The 13,106-nt window shown below is 41.6% G+C and overlaps 1 non-coding gene across 1 annotated transcript; it reads right to left on the bottom strand.

The window, feature by feature from the left end:
* Positions 1–4,533: 4,533 nt before the first annotated feature.
* On the bottom strand, positions 4,534–4,605 carry trnat-cgu. The gene has a single exon. It is a non-coding gene; the product is annotated as a tRNA-Thr (tRNA).
* Positions 4,606–13,106: the final 8,501 nt, after the last annotated feature.

Genomic DNA, 13,106 nt, shown 5'->3' with positions numbered 1-13,106 from the left:
TCTGTGCGAAGATAAACATATGTCTATAAGTGAGCTGCATTGTGTCTCTAAATTCACACACGGCTACCCTCCGTTCAAAAAAAGCAAAACAAATGAAAAACACAAAAATCTGCTGAACATTGCAAGAGCAATAAGGATTTTTAGGGGCATTATGACTGAGTTGATAAAACACAGCTGCCCCTAAAAGTCCCTCATTTTTCTTGCTGCCTTTTGGCTCCTCTTCCCAGACGTGTGTTCCAGCGGAGCTTACAAGCTTGCTGTTACCCACGCCATCTGCACTGGCCACTGGGTGCAGACAAGGCTTGCCCAAGGAGAGAGGGAGAGAAGAGAGGAGAGGAGAAGAAAACAGGAGAGATGTCGGCCTGAGAAGAAAAGAGAAGACAGGAGTAACACGAAAGGAGAAGAGTGAGAAACTAGAGAATATGAGGGATGAGAAGAGAAAAAAGGGGAGAGAAGAGAGAGATGGTTGATTGGAGAGGAGTGATGAGACAAAAGAGTGAGAAGTTAGGTGTTTTTAAAAGGGGGAATGGCAGAAAGAATCAAATGAAAAGATGAAAATGGAGGATGAAGAGGAGAGTGAGAGGACATGAAAGATGGGAAGATCAGGAAAGGGGTGGAGGGGTGGAGACCAGACTGAAGAGGAGGAGAGAACCATGGGAAAGGAAATAAGTGGAGGGCTGAGAACAGAAGATTCTTGCACTCCTAAAACAAATGTGTTGTCCCTATCTGGATACAAAGATGTGTTAAAACAACGCAAGTTGTGTTGTTTTCAATGCAAGTTGTAATATATAATGTGTTATAACACAAGTTGTGTTGTTTTCAATGCAAGTTGTAATATATAATGTGTTATAACACATTTTGTGTAACAAATAAAAAAAGAACAGAGATGTGTTAAAAACAATGCCAGTTGTGATGTTTTCAACACATTCGTTCTTTCGTTCGAGTGTGGAATAGAAGAGTGAAGAAGAGAGAAGATTGGGGGGGGGGGGGGGGGGGGGGGCTGACAGAACAGAAAAAGGGGACTAAGGAGGATTTACGAACTAGAGGACAGCTATATGCGCAGAGTAGGGAAAGGAGAGAATTAGGCAAATGCAAAAGAACCAGAAGCACTCCAAACCATGACCAAACTCTCTTTTGTTTCTCACTCTTTTCCTTTTGAATCCAAAATTAAACAAAACTCTTCAAGCTTCAAGCCGTTCCAAAATGGAATGAGCGTGACCTGTCCCATGCTACACCTTTCCACCAAACTACTATAGGTCATTTTTTGTGTAATCCTTCACACAGACAGATAGATAGACAGACAGACAAACCATATTGAAAAAACACAAAACATCTGAGACAGAAGTATTAATAAGAATGCTGGACTGGATCAGAGGAGAGTGCAAAGCAGCTCTTTTTGCTACTGCTACTACAACTGCCTCCAGCAATGGGGGAGTCAGCATTCTGTTACCCATCCAACAGCCAAAAAAATTAAATTAAGACGAGAAAGAGAGAGGGGGTGGGGGAGAGGGGAATTTCTCTCACTTCCTCCTCCAAAGTGGCATGCCAGCCATTTATAAATTACTCTTACAAAAAAAAGGGTCAAGGAATAGAGTGCGGGGGCTGCCTGTCTGCGCCTTTGGGGGAGGTGAACGAGTTCAGCGGACTCCTTTCCCTAAGTGAAGGCTTTCCCCGGCTGCAGAGAAAGTGACTTCAGCATGAACTCACAAATCACTCAGCTGGCTGCAGACATATGACAGTGAGAGAGGGCTGACCAGAATATTTGAGCTCTAATCAATCAATGCCCTTCTGTCTACTGGGAGGGCCCATGGAGACCACAGAGTTGCATGAAGGCTGTGTCTCCACTATTCACCTTTACAAATTGCCCACTGTTGCTACATCAGGATAGCAAAGTGGTAGGTTACTGTAGGAAATACCTGGTGCCAAGGCATTCAGTACATCAGTTACTCAACTGATGGACCTGACTGGACGATGCTAAATACCGTTGAGAAACTCTTGGCAGACAAACCGAAGCACTGCTTTATCTCACAACTCAAATCAGAAACCCTGGTCTCCATCCCAGAAGCTCCACAGCCAACAAGCTCATTCAAGCTGTGCTAATCCAAGCAGATATGTTCGAGCCTGCAGGTGGCACAGACATTGACAATTCCCAGTAGTATTCTGTAACCTTTTTCTTAGTGATGGCAAAAGGCACTTACCACCCTGAAAATAGGCAGATAGCCTACTACATTTGCCTTTTTCTATTAGAAAACATTAATACTTTATATAGACAACTTGTAATGTAATGTACTTCTAAATGGAAGTTGTAATTAAGTTCGAACATAGCCTATTTCTTCCAGCAATAAATCCCAATATTGAGCCTACTGATCAGTGAACATGTTGTTTGGCACTCATGTGCATGAATACATTGTACTGTCCCAACTTTTCAGAACACTCAGTTTAGTTCTTCTAACACAACAAGACCAGATTGAAACAAAAACATAAGTAGACTACCTAAAAGCAGGAGACCTTCTACTATCATTATCAACAATTAAAATGTTCAAATGATGTTGACTCCCATGTACTGTTTTTTTTTAAGAAAAGAGAGAAAGGAAGGAAGGACGAAAGAAAGAAAGAAAAGAAATAGAAAGAAAGAATGAGGTAACATTTTAAATATCAACAGATGACAAACTGTGGATTGTTGCCTTCACAGCAGCTCTCCAAAGATCAGCATGACTTTGATGTTAACATTAAGAATAAAAGTATCAAACTGCCATGTTGGAAATACAAAGCAAAGTAGATGATATGAACCAGAGACTGGGACTTTGTAGGCCAGTTGAGAGATGTAGAACAACTCACTTTGCCCGCAAAGACCCAACTTCTGATTCACTGTTTTATGCCAACATCACGATCGTTTTAACTGCGAAACGTCCATCCAAGCATCCAAATGTTTGTTTGCAATGTGGAGTCCAGTAACCCACGTACATAAACATGTGAACTGATTATCTAATTTCAGCAAGCGGTCAGAGTTTGGCCCCAGAGCTGTGCGCTTCGGTCTGAAGCCTCACGTGCTTTGCATGATTTCATTCAAAGCAACCCTATAGCCTAATGTTTCCATATTCTTTAATTTCTAATGGGCTTAACTATGACCTCTAACTCACTAAAATAGCCACTTCAATTGACAACATGCGTGTTTGCCAAAAAGGTTTCAAGTCGTAAACTTAAAATCTATTTACCTGTCCCGGATCTCCAGTGTAGGCAGTATAAAAAAGTGATGACTGAAGTTGGTCGACGTCCAATTCATTATCATAACCTGACTCCAAATACACGAAACTGCGATGCGCTATGTGTCCCACGATTGGCAACTGTTTCCAAAGGAACATACCCCCATACTTCACCATAGTCCTTATCCTCTTGAAAATCTATTTTTCTCCAAAATAATAATATACACAGTAGGCTATAGGATGTCATAAATCCTGATATCGACTAAAATAGAATACGCGCTGGAGAGCTCCCAAAGTTAGCTATTGCAGTCCATTATGAGATTCAACAACTTACTGGAAAGTATATTACTGCAATGGGAAGCTCCACACGGGTGCTCTGCGTCCGCAGTGTGTGAGTGCGTAACAGCGTTTTGCAGCAGGAGACGACATTGATCTCATGTTTGGGTGTTCTGCAACGGCCTAGGCAAGTCGACACTCCCTAAAAAGGACAGCGTAGGCTACGAAATCCTGTGTGTTATGTCCGACGCACCTCTTTCTCTACCCCCCCCCCCCCCCCAAACACATTTGCGCGCGCGCACACACACACAATTCATCGACTTATTATTTTTCGACCTTATGCTCCCAAAATGTTGACACACAAACACACTACATCAACATTTTTACAGCCGTATGCTCCCAAACGTTGACATTCAACAATTCAGCATCAGGGATGTATAATTACTTACGATGGATCATATAGGTTACAGTCCACTTTAGTACGGATCCACGTGGAGACTCCAGACAGTAAATGTTCTTGTTCTGATTTAGGAACAGTTTTCAACCTTTTGAAGATACATCTTTGTTTGTTAAAAGTTATCTGAAAACGAGTTTAGTGTGGCAGAGTTTACATTGAGGACTGTAACTTACCTAGACATGATTGGCTGGTAAGAGTTTCCAACATCAACTGCGGAATAGGACATTTTTTTGTTTAGGGCGACATCCTTTGGTCATCACTTGTAATAGCGACTCTAGGTCTATCACACGATGAGCCTGTTTCTATGTCCGAAAAAGTGTAGTTGGCATCGTAATCAGCACCAATGGACTAAATGACCATATTGTATGTGGGGTCTACGTGACGTGTAGGCTAGTCTACCTTAAGCGACATCTACAATTTGTCTACCTAGGCTAACATTTTGCAAGCCATAACTTTATTTTGACGCGCTACTTAGCTTTGGCTTCTGAGAGCACAAGTCGACAAACGGCACAACTCTTCTACCGAATTGGTAGAATCGAATCGGGTAGGCTACTTCCAGATTTTCTCTATATCAAAAGTGAATGGGTTTACTCAAAGAGGCACGGACGGGGTTCGAACCCGCGATCTTCGGTTTACGAGACCGACGCCTTACCACTTGGCCACCGCGCCAGACAGCACTAGCCGAGGCAAGAATAGTACACATTTAAGCCTTCGATTAAACATGTTTTTATCTAAAGGGATTGAATTTAACCTATTGATTTTGTATAGTACAATCTCAACATATGCCATCACGAGTGAGTAGCATACCGTTCATAGATCTTGTTGACTTGGCGAATGAATAGCGTAGTTCTGGCTGTGCTTGCATCGTCCACACGGACTTGTGGCTAAAGCTTATCAAGAATCGTAGCTTGTCTGCTGCTTTGGGACACCAGTATGCCCTCTCCATTGAAGAATCGCAGGGACACGCACATAAGTGTTACCAACATTTTATCAACTGGTTCCACCATGACCCTCCCTGGCAATCAAACTGTTAGATTGTTGCCAGACCCGTAGCCTAATTCAATTCTTCCTTAAAACACAACAGCGGAAGAAACTGTAGGCCTTGGTTATTTCAACTCAAGTTGTGATAGGGTTGCCACATGTAGGCTACTGGATTTCCCGGGATTGTTCTCTTTTTTGAGTGACTGTCCCGGATAATTAATAATATTTTCCGGGACACGAATTGTCCCGGTTTTTGGAGAAATTATAATTTCTGTTAGTTTCAAATGAAACAGCTATTCAGTTTTGTTCTTGTTGTGTTTATCGTACATCAAATCCTGTGTAATCCTGTGTTACACAGACATAAAAGGCATGCTTTTTGTTGATTGGCAGCAAAAATACGGTGTACCTTATTACCTATAGCAACTGCCGCGCAACCACTGGGCAAATATAGATAAGCCACAGGGCAAATATAGATAAGAGACTATAGGAAATGTTTCAACATTGTATATATAGGGTGCTACACAGTAACGCCGCTCTCACCACGCGCATCACGCACAAGTGCACCAAGTACCAAAATGTAGCCAATAAAGAGCTTTACTGCTTTTCTCTCTTGGAGAATGTTTACGATGTCAAAATGCACCAACTCCGTGTTACATGCAAAGATGATCATGCAGCAGATCTAACTTGAACGTTACTTACTTTAATTAATTGGGAACGAATCATGAGTGCGCACCAGAGAGAGAGAGAGAGGATGGCAGGTTCCAGGTGGCTTGTCATTGTATCCCCTTTTTAATATAAGAAACGTATAACTGCTTGTAACAATTTAATATTATGTATGAAAGACTGGCTGGGCCACTTCCGAGAGACTACACCCAGGGATGACCGGAGCACTCAGAGAACTTTTAAACTTTTTTTTTATTAAGGTGCACAAACGACTGACGTTTCGACGCACTGCGTCTTCCTCAGAGTCAAATCATACTGGTAACATTGCAGAGACAATAAAACAATAAAAAATAGCTTGTGTATTATCTTAATTGAAACATGCTTCGCGCACAAATGATAGCCTAGGGCAAAGAGAATGGACATCTAAAGGATACATTAGAAGATGATGATTGGTGTAAACTTTGTCACACGACGTGATAAGCAGTTCTGGCGCTTAAAAACGCAACGTTCCATTTAGTCATAAATCATTTAAGCGTAGGCCTAGTGCTCGTCATGAAAAGAAAACAGCAGCTTAATATTTTTCAGGTGTTTAACAGTAGGCCCAGGGGCACTGTTAGCAGTTATGCCGAAGGCAGTGAGATTATTAGGCATTGCATCCTGTCACTCTGTTTGGAACATCGCAGTTCGGGTTGATAAGATTCAGTTAATGCGAGTATGGATCGTCTCAAAGTTTGGGACAACCAAACAGCAGTGTAGGCAAAGCAAATCCTAATTCTTAGGTTACCATAGCTGTCTTTTCTCTAGGCCTGGGCCTATCGAAAATCGCGACATAAGCACATTGGTTTCTTTTTTCTTTTCTTTCCTGTTCGCGTGTTGGGTAGTGAAGCGATAATGCATTTAGTACATCATGTGAGCCAGAGCCGATATGGCGAGCTGCTGCTCTGTATAGGTATTCTGTCCCACCCAAACTACTTGCGAAGTAGCCTATTATCACAGACATCACATGTATCACACGAAAGAGCTTTTTGTCAGCTTTTAAACGATGTTAGTGGTTAGTTGTTGTGGTAAACGGTTCGCGAGAAAAGTAACTTTAATTTAATCATATTTTTTGCGCCCGTCTCCCTACCCATTCATCTTGGTGGAATAGGCTACTTCGCGAACTTTACCTCAACACATGAGAAACCATATATCAGAATAAACAGTAGACCTTACCGAACAAAAAGGTGTAAAGCATGCCTCTGTACAGTTAGCCATTCCAGAGTAATCCGGTTTTAAATTTGCAGCAATGTCTTTATGCATGTCTCCAACTTTGCGGTTCCTAATGTGTTTAAATTGTTCAATAGGTCTACATGATTTTATAACAGGCCAAATACAAAACAAATGTTACAAATATCGCCTAGATATCTGTAAGCATTACAATCAGAGGATATACATATAGGGCAGAACTCACGAGTTCATGCTTTGTTTTTTCGCTGGATTTTAGGATAGCCTATTATGGCAACTGATTGCATTCCAAGCTACAGTCAACTCTAGCAGGCATTGAATGTCTGGAGACTTTGTGAATTTATAGATTGACATACTGTGCTGTCTCTGCTATTGCTGCTTTTGATCAGTTAGATTTTTTGCAATCTCTAATCGCCAGTGTGAAAGGGCCTAGAGACGCGGAGCTGAAGCGCGCCTAGATTTCTCAAGGAGGTGTGGCCTGTGGGTGGATTTGGCTCGCTGATACGCTGCGGAGATGTCAACTTCGGCATAGCCGCGTTCACGGAATCGATCAGCCATCTCCACGGCTTTGATCTCAAAGTCGGCTTCAGTGCTGCAATTTCTTTTGAGGCGCAAGAATTGACCAATTGGGATGTTTTTAATCAATCTCTTAGGATGGTGACTGTCTGCTCTGAGGAGCGTATACCTGCTTAGAGGTTTGCGGTAGATGGTTGTCTCCAAATTGCCTTGGGTATTTTTCCGTATAGTTAAGTCCAGGAAATCTACGTTTTCAAGTGAATGCTCACTCGTGAACTTAAGGAAAGGGGTGGTGCCGTTGATATATTCCATAAAATTGTTCAACTCAGCTAGATGTCCGGTCCAAATAAAAAATACATCATCTATGTATCTCTTCCATAAGGGGATATTGTGTAGAAATCTATTGTTGAGGGAATTGTAGATACATTTTCCCTCCCAGAGTCCCATCACTAAACATGCATAGGAGGGCGCAAAACAACTTCCCATACTGACACCTTGTTTCTGGAGATAATACGTGTTGCAAGGGCGTAGGTTTGGTCTCAGCTTTGGTGGGGACACATCTGTTATCTGACTGTTGTCACGATACCAACATTATTGTTTCAATACCAATAACAAGTGAAGAATCTCGATTTCGATACTTTTGCAATTTTTTAAAATTTGATTTGGTTTGTGTGATTTGTAATTTGTGATCATTCACATCAGTGGCAATCATAAAATTTGATTGACCCTCCATACACACACACACACACACACATAGAAAGTGATGGTTGTCATAGGTTTCTTTTTCATATTTTGGAATTCATATAAACTATAAACTTATATTGTTAATTATTTATAGTATTTTGTGATCTGCATAATTACTAATAGCTAAACATATTTAGTAATTTGAATACATCATATTGATATTTAAATTAGGCCTACTTGGCTACACTTGTCTTTAATATCATCACATTGTGGTGTGTAGGCTAAATCTAATCACTTAAGAGGAACGTGAACGCAATTGGCGTGAAACATAGTTTCTCAAGTGCAAGGATATGTGGATTCAATTTATCATGTTTGCTATTTCAATAGATTAAAAAAAAAACTAACAAGTCAAAGAAAATCTTTTTGGGATGAGATCATAGAAGTGCCTCGCAATGTTCATTTGTATGAGTATGGAAATGCACCAGTTTATCTTTTATTTCTTTGCATTGTGCAGGCCACATTCACAAATACATTAGCCTACATAAACAGAATATAGGAACAGGAAAATGTCTCGGATCCATTGTTTATTGCGACTGCAAGATTGGTAGCCCAATTAGCCTAACAGTCAGTGATGGTGACTTCTACTGTAGGCCTATCTGTGCTATAGCCTATGAGACTGTCCATGCGGCACACCCTTATTCAACATGACTCCTAACTTTGGTTGAAAGATTACAGAAGCTAGGTTAAGCTGTGACAATATCCTGGCTAATATCCTAACAGCTAATGCTATTTTACACAGTAAAATCCGAATTTGAAAGCCTGGTCACCAGTACCAGTTTGTATGGCGTTATTTTGCCTAGACTGCATAATGAAAAAGCTTCGTATTTTATAGCTGATCTACAAACCACAAAAAGGGGCAAACATGTACATGCTGAAGGGCAAAGGGAATATCACAATGTTTTACTCTGGCCTTTTATTGGGTAGGCTATGTAGGCCTATACAGACAGCCCTAACTTACCGTTGTCGTTGGCACCGCTCGCTTGACTGCCAGTGCAAAGTAGCCTGTGCTTTGACACTCTCCGTGCGTGTAGCCTGCGTGTCAGCTGATTTTCAGCAAATCATATGACGACGTTTCTTGTACTGTCGTGCTGGCTGTCGGAATGATCAGCAGCACAAAGCTCGCTAAAATATTGGTGGGGACAATATTGTCATCTTAAAATATTGATTAGGACTAGTCCTTAGCGTCCCACCCTAAATCTACGCCCATGGTGTATTGGAAATAGTTTCTAGTTAAAATCAGCTCCGTCAGCATCAACACAACAGAAACTCATTGGGGGGTACTACTGCAGCTGGGCGAGTGGCAAAGAAATGTGACAGCGCCTCGATCCCCGCCGTGTGTGGGATGCAAGTGTAAAGGCTTTGTACATCACAAGTAGGGTTGCAAAATTCCGGGAATTTTCAAAGTTGGAAACTTTCCATGGGAATTAACGGGAATATATGGGAATTAACAGGAATAAACGGGAATTAATGGGAATAAACTGGGAATTTTTTATATGGCAAGCTAGTCTATAACAGGGAACTTAAATGTAATGGACAAAACCCCATCTTGCAGTTTAATATTAGTTAAAACAACCTGATTTAATGCAATTTCAGTCGAATTTCTACCCTGCACATATGTCGATCACATGCACACAGCAATCGGCATAGGTTTCCTTTATGTCTAGCAGCCTATGGTGAAAAAATGTTCCAACCAATCGGATTTTGTTGTTGAGTGGTGTGGTGTGGTGTATCTTGGGCAGTTCAGTGTTGCTAGTTTAGCACGCTAGTAAACCATAGGCAGAGAATGGGATTCCCGCTAGCATGCTAGCTAGCTTTGTATGCTAAGCTAAGCGAAAATACGAACATACAAATCATTGTATTGTCAAAGGATTCATATGATTTAAACTGGCATATCTTACAAGACTTACATAGACAGTGTTGCAGAACTTTTTGGATTTACATACAAGTTGGTTCAATATTGCAAACAACTCATCTATATTATATTTTACCACGTCTGCTCACGGACCACTTAGGATAGCTTGTGGATCACCAGTGGTCCCCAGACCACACTTTGAGAAACACTGGCCTACATTATTACAAGCCCATTGATCCCAGGTGTAGCCAAAACTAACGGAAACGTCTGTATTAAAGTTAAATCAAACACACCAATCTTTGCCATACGTCACTAGAGGAGTCAGTGGTCCGCAGCTCTTCCATTTTACTGGATGGAGTCTGTCTGACAGTCATGGGTTCCCTTCCCCATTTAACCTACAGAGGACAGAGCAGCAGTGTGGTCTCCTGGCCCTGCTACAGACAACATCAGAGCATCTGGAGGGAACCTATGGTTCCCAAAGAAGAAAAAGTAACGTCTGCAAGTTTGCTTGAAATGTTTGCCTCCTCAGTTTGCTAAACTTAAACTCACAGTGTAGCCACTGGATAAAACGGTAAAACTTTCTTTCTCCTATAAGCTTGTAATGAATCGCAATACTTTTTATGGAGCAGATACCTATGTTTACCTTTTTTGGAACAGTGTTGGCCTGACTTTCCACTTTGTCCACTGTCTTTCTTCCCATCACATACATCACACAGGTCTAGCCTGCACACATTGATACAGTCCTCAACACCTGAAGATGGTTGCAACACATCTTACCCTGAAACACAACCCTTAAAAGGAGGGCAAAGAAAAATGTGAGCAATTTGAATATGCTTCATATGAAGTAGAAGGATGAAAGTAAAACTTGGATGCTAAGCCTGTATTATAGTCCCACTGATCCCTTTAGTTTTATGCTTATGTGTATTGACGTTGCCAAGCTTGTTCGTTGATGCACTATCGTGTTGCATTTTAAAATAAATGATCTATGAAACTGCTGTTGCTCTTAGTTCTTTGGGATTTAAGTTTTCTGTTTAAGGTGACAATTCGGCTTGTATTTATTTCTCCCTCTTTTAAACTGGAGTGAGCGTGGAACGATTTCGCTGGAGCGGGATGATTTTTAAGTGAAGTTGAGCAAAATTCTGCGGAGCAACCTGACGCGAATTTGAGCAGAGGAGCCGAGTAAACAGCCACCTATGTGAGGTGTGTTGAATTGCTCGGACAACTACTTGATGACTAGGGTCTAACTCGTGCCTTGGCAGCACAAAAGGGACGAGCAAGAGGAGGAGTACAGGAGCCTGGTGGAGGACTTTGTGCAATGGTGCAAACTCAACCACCTTCAACTCAACACTTCAAAGACCAAGGAGATGGTGGTGGATTTCTGCAGGTCAAAGCCCGCTCTGCTACCAGTCTCCATTGATGGGGTAAATGTGGTAAACACCTACAAGTATACCACACTTACAAAACAAGCTTACAACTGGACAACAAACTGGACTGGTCAGCCAATACTAAAGCAGTCTACAAGAAAGGGCAGAGCAGGCTGTACTTCCTAAGGAGGTTGCGGTCCTTCAATGTGTGCAGTAAGCTCCTCAGGATGTTTTACCAGTCTGTTGTTGCCAGTGTCCTCTTCTGTGCTGTGGTATGCTGGGGAGGAAGCACAAAGAAGAAGGATGCTGGGCGACTAGATAGGCTGGTAAGGAAAGCTGGCTCTGTTGTGGGAGCCGAACCGGAGTGCATCAATTCAATATCAGACAAAAGGACCATGAACAAACTGATCAGCATCTTGGACAATGAATGTCATCCACTCCACAGCACTATTGTAAAGCAGAAGAGCCTGATCAGCTGGAGACTTCGCTCACTGTCATGCACAACTGACAGACTGACGAATTAATTTGTCCCCAGGGCCATTGAACTGTTCAACGCTTCGCTTAGGGTGGCCAGACGTCTGGCTTTAGGGAGGACAGTCCTGATTTTCAATGCCTTGTCCTGCGTCCTGCGCAACATCAAGCAGGACGCGTATTTGTCCTCCTTTTTGAGACAGGCTTGAAGAGCGGAGTTCTAGAATCTTTGCTGGGACGCAGCACAATGTCCAATGCCGTAACACTTTTTGAGCAGTTTATTTTGTATTATGTATTTAACCTGTTATTTGTTTTTACATTTAAGTCCAACCATGTTATGCTTTGTGGCACTCTGCACTTTAAAAGATTAATCTCAGTGGTCAGTTTTTGAACACCACAAGGTATTGAATAAATACTGTGAACAAACATTTTTTGACTTTTCATTAATATTTTTTCCTATTCAGCTACACAAACATCATCTTTAAACCACACAAAATTGTATTGTAAATGAGAGTATACCAGAGTCCTATGTACACCATAGTAATTTATTGATATGCCGCCTCCTTTTTGGTGTTATGGAAATTGTCACCCTAGCTTCACTTAAGGGTAGAGATAGACTTCTCTGCATAGTCTGTTTACATGCTATATTAGCACATTTGCACAACCCCTCCCTATTATCTTGTCTATATTATACATTATTCTCTTACATGTCCATATTTCTATCCCCACCCTTTCAACTGTATATTGCATCTTGCTGTGTGTGTTGAGAGGTCCACGACCATGGCACCCTTGACAGGGACAACAAGAAAGCATCATCCTCAGCTGCGCACTGACTTACAGGCTCAGTCCCACTCCCTGCCCTGCTTGGTCATCCTTAAGCACACAATGTTGATATTTGATTTAATTTATATAGTATATTTAGTATTTTAGTATCATGTTTATCTTCTACTGTCTCTTTTGTACAGTGGAGTTTTTTTACTTACAGCAGAAAAAGTATATTACTTTTTATTACTTTTTCTGCTGTAAGTGCATGTTGTGTGTGATGTCTGTATGCTATGAGGCCTTGAATTTCCCCTTGGGGATCAATAAAGTATCTATCTATCTTTCTATCTTTCCCCCCTCTAGTTCCATATAATATTTTCCTTACGCACAAAGTGCAGAAACATGCTCCTGGTTGCCGGAGTTTTTGACACCAGCTTCCAAAGGGCTTTTCGTCTCTACCTCCTCTATCCAAGACCAGCACCATTTATTCTTTATACCTTTATCGACAAGTTTGGTGTCTTCCCCTGGCTTCATAAAGTTGCACTCTATGACTTTCGTGCAGAAATCCCGCGTGGCGCCGGAGCGCTATTAGG

Source organism: Alosa sapidissima, chromosome 3 (assembly GCF_018492685.1).
Source record: "Alosa sapidissima isolate fAloSap1 chromosome 3, fAloSap1.pri, whole genome shotgun sequence".
NCBI lineage: Eukaryota > Metazoa > Chordata > Actinopteri > Clupeiformes > Clupeidae > Alosa > Alosa sapidissima.
Note: the sequence above shows the minus strand (reverse complement) of the source record. Positions and strands in the feature narration are given on the sequence as shown.